A 4651-nucleotide genomic window follows, 5' to 3' on the forward strand; every position below is an offset into this window, starting at 1 on the left:
GCTCTCTCCTGTTTGATTTTGGCAATCAGTTGAGGGAGCAGAGGAAACGGTGGAAACACATAAGCCAAGTTGAAGAACCAAGGCGCTGCTAGAGCATCTATCAGTGCCGCTTCTGGGTCCCTGGACCTGGATCCGTAACAAGGAAGCTTGGCGTTCTGGCGAGACGCCATGAGATCCAGTTCTGGTTTGCCCCAACGATGAACCAATTGAGCAAACACCTCCGGATGGAGTTCCCACTCCCCCGAATGAAAAGTCTGACGACTTAGAAAATCCGCCTCCCAGTTCTCTACACCTGGGATATGGATTGCTGATAGGTGGCAAGAGTGAGTCTCTGCCCAGCGAATTATCTTGGAGACTTCTAACATCGCTAGGGAACTCCTGGTTCCCCCTTGATGGTTGATGTAAGCCACAGTCGTGATGTTGTCCGACTGAAATCTGATGAACCTCAGGGTTGCTAACTGAGGCCAAGCTAGAAGAGCATTGAATATTGCTCTTAACTCCAGAATATTTATTGGGAGGAGTTTCTCCTCCTGAGTCCACGATCCCTGAGCCTTCAGGGAATGCCAGACTGCACCCCAACCTAGAAGGCTGGCATCTGTTGTTACAATTGTCCAATCTGGCCTGCGAAAGGTCATACCTTTGGACAGATGGACCCGAGATAGCCACCAGAGAAGAGAATCTCTGGTCTCTTGATCCAGATTTAGCAGAGGGGACAAATCTGTGTAATCCCCATTCCACTGACTGAGCATGCATAGTTGCAGCGGTCTGAGATGTAGTCGCGCAAATGGCTTTATGTCCATCGCCGCTACCATCAAGCCGATTACTTCCATACACTGAGCCACCGAAGGGCGCGGAATAGAATGAAGAACACGGCAAGATTTTAGAAGCTTTGATAACCTGGATTCTGTCAGGTAAATCTTAATTTTTACAGAATCTATCAGAGTCCCTAGGAAGGAGACTTGTGAGTGGGGATAGAGAACTCTTTTCCTCGTTCACCTTCCACCCATGTGACCTGAGAAATGCCAGAACTATGTCCGTATGTGACTTGGCAATCTTAAAGCTTGACGCCTGTATCAGGATGTCGTCCAGATAAGGGGCCACTGATATACCTCGCGGTCTTAGGACCGCCAGAAGCGATCCCAGAACCTTTGTAAAGATTCTTGGAGCTGTAGCTAACCCGAAGGGAAGAGCCACAAATTGGTAATGCCTGTCCAGAAAGGCAAACCTTAGGAACCGATGATGATCTTTGTGAATCGGTATGTGAAGGTAAGCATCCTTCAAATCCACTGTGGTCATGTACTGACCCTCTTGGATCATAGGTAGGATGGTCCGAATAGTTTCCATTTTGAACGATGGAACTCTGAGGAATTTGTTTAAGATCTTTAGATCCAAAATGGGTCTGAAGGTTCCCTCTTTTTTGGGAACCACAAACAGATTTGAATAAAAACCCTGTCTCTGTTCCGACTGTGGAACTGGACAGATCACTCCCATAACTAGGAGGTCTTGCACACAGCGTAAGAATGCCTCTTTCTTTATCTGGTTTACAGATAATCTCGAAAGGTGAAATCTCCCTTGAGGAGGGGAAGCTTTGAAGTCCAGAAGATATCCCTGAGATATGATCTCCAACGCCCAGGGATCCTGAACATCTCTTGCCCACGTCTGGGCGAAGAGAGAAAGTCTGCCCCCTACTAGATCCGTTACCGGATAGGGGGCCGTTCCTTCATGCTGTCTTAGAGGCAGCAGCAGGCTTTCTGGCCTGCTTGCCTTTGTTCCAGGACTGGTTAGGTTTCCAGCCCGGCTTGGATTGAGCAAAAGTTCCCTCTTGTCTTGTAGCAGAGGAAGTTGATGCTGCACCTGCCTTGAAGTTTCGAAAGGCACGAAAATTAGACTGTTTGGCCTTTGATTTGGCCCTGTCTTGAGGAAGGGTATGACCCTTACCTCCAGTAATGTCAACAATAATTTCCTTCAAACCAGGCCCGAATAGGGTCTGCCCCTTGAAGGGAATGTTAAGTAATTTAGACTTTGAAGTCACGTCAGCTTACCAAGATTTAAGCCATAGCGCCCTACGCGCCTGGATGGCGAATCCAGAATTCTTAGCCGTTAGTTTAGTCAAATGAACAATGGCGTCAGAAACAAAAGAATTAGCTAGCTTAAGTGTTCTAAGCTTGTCAAGTATTTCAGTCAATGGAGTAGCTGTCCGAAAGGCCTCTTCCAGAGACTCAAACCAGAATGCTGCAGCAGCAGTGACAGGCGCAATGCATGCAAGGGGCTGCAGGATAAAACCTTGTTGAATAAACATTTTCTTAAAGGGACAGTCAACACCAGAATTTTTGTTGTTTAAAAAGATAGATAATCTCTTTATTACCCATTCCCCAGTTTTGCATAACCAACACTGTTATATTAATACACTTTTTACTTCTGTGACTATCTTGTATCTAAGCATCTTCTGACCGCCCCTAATCACATGACTTTTAGTTATTATCTATTGACTTGCAGTTTAGCCAATTAGTGCAGTGTCTGCCACAACTCACGGGCGTGATCACAATGCTATCTATATGGTTTACCTGAACTACTCTCCCCTGCTGTGAAAAGCAAATACAAAAGCATGTGATTAGAGGCGGCCTTCAAGGGCTTAGAAATTATCATATGAGCCTTTCTAGGTTTGCTCTCAACTAGAATACCAAGAGAACAAAGCAAAATTGTTGATAAAAGTAAATTGGAAAGTTGTTTAAAATTACATGCCCTATTTGAAAAATAAAAGTTTTTTTGGGCCTTGACTGTCCCTTTAAGGTAACCTTCTAATTTTTTATCCATTGGATCTTAAAAAGCACAACTGTCCTCGACAGGGATAGCGGTACGCTTTGCTAAAGTAGAAACTGCTCCCTCCACCTTAGGGACCGTCTGCCATAAGTCCTGTGTGGTGGCGTCTATTGGAAACATTTTTCTAAAAATAGGAGGGGGGAAAAATGGCACACCGGGTCTATCCCACTCCTTATTAATGATTTCTGTAAACCTTTTAGGTATTGGAAAAACATCAGTACACACCGGCACTGCATAGTATTTATCCAGTCTACACAATTTCTCTGGTACTGCAATTGTGTCACAGTCATTCAGAGCAGCTAACACCTCCCCAAGCAATACACGGAGGATCTCAAGCTTAAATTTAAAAGTAGAAATATCTGAATCAGGTTTCCCCGAATCAGAAATGTCACCCACAGACTGAAGCTCTCCTTCCTCAGCTTCTGCATATTGTGACGCAGTATCAGACATGGGCCTTAAGGCATCTGCGCGCTCTGTACTACGTCTAACCCCAGAGCTATCGCGCTTTACTCTGATTTCCGGCAGTCTGGCTAATACCGCTGACAGGGTATTATCCATGATTGCCGCCATGTCCTGCAAAGTAATCGCTATGGGCGTCTTTGATGTACTTGGTGCCATTTTAGCGTGAGTCCCTTGAGCGGGAGTAAAAGGGTCTGACACGTGGGCAGAGTTAGTCAGCATAACTTCCCCCTCGCCAGAATCCTCTGGTGATAAATTTTTTAAAGATAAAAGCTGATCTTTATTGTTTAAAGTGAAATCAATACATTTACTACATATTCTCATATGGGGTTCCACCATGGCTTTTAAACATAATGAACAAGGAGTTTCCTCTATGTCAGACATGTTTATACAGACTAGCAATGAGACTAGCAAGCTTGGAAAACACTTTAAAGCAAGTTAAACAAGCAATATAAAAAACGTTACTGTGCCTTTAAGGGAAACAAATTTTGCTAAAATTTGAAATAACAGTGAAAAAAGGCAGTTAAACTAACGAAGTGTGTATAATAAGCTAACAGAGCATTGCACCCACTTGCAAATGGATGATTAACCCCTTAATACAAAAAACAGATTAACAAATTGAAAAAAACGTTTTTTAAACAGTCACAACAATTGCCACAGCTCCACTGTGGCTTTACCTTCCTCAATATATGACTTTTGAAGCCTTTTGAGCCCTTCAGAGATGTCCTAAAGCATGCAGGGGACTGCTGAGGGAAGCTGAATGTCTCTGTCTGTAATTTTAACTACGCCCCTCCCACTCATATTACAACAGTGGAAAGCCTCAGGAAACTGTTTCTAGGCAAAAATCAAGCCAGCCATGTGGAAAAAACAAGGCCCCAATAAGTTTTATCACCAAAGCATATATAAAAACGATTAAACATGCCAGAAAACGTTTTATATTGCACATTTATAAGAGTATATATCTCTGATAGTAAGCCTGATACTAGTCGCTATTAAATCACTGTATTTAGGCTTAACTTACATTAATCCGGTATCAGCAGCTTTTTTCTAGCAAATTCCATCCCTAGAAAAACTTAAACTGCACATACCTTATTGCAGGATAACCTGCACGCCGTTCTCCCTCTGAAGTTACCTCACTCCTCAGACATATGTGAGAACAGCAGTGGATCTTAGTTACTTCTGCTAAGATCATAGAAAAACGCAGGCAGATTCTTCTTCTAAATGCTGCCTGAGATAAAATAGTACAACTCCGGTACCATTTAAAAACAATAAACTTTTGATTGAAGAAAAAAACTAACTATATTACACCACTTTCCTCTTACTACCTCCAGCTATGTTGAGAGCTTGCAAGAGAATGACTGGATATGGCAGT

Source organism: Bombina bombina, chromosome 1, assembly GCF_027579735.1.
Source record: "Bombina bombina isolate aBomBom1 chromosome 1, aBomBom1.pri, whole genome shotgun sequence".
In the NCBI taxonomy this organism is placed as follows: Eukaryota; Metazoa; Chordata; class Amphibia; order Anura; family Bombinatoridae; genus Bombina; species Bombina bombina.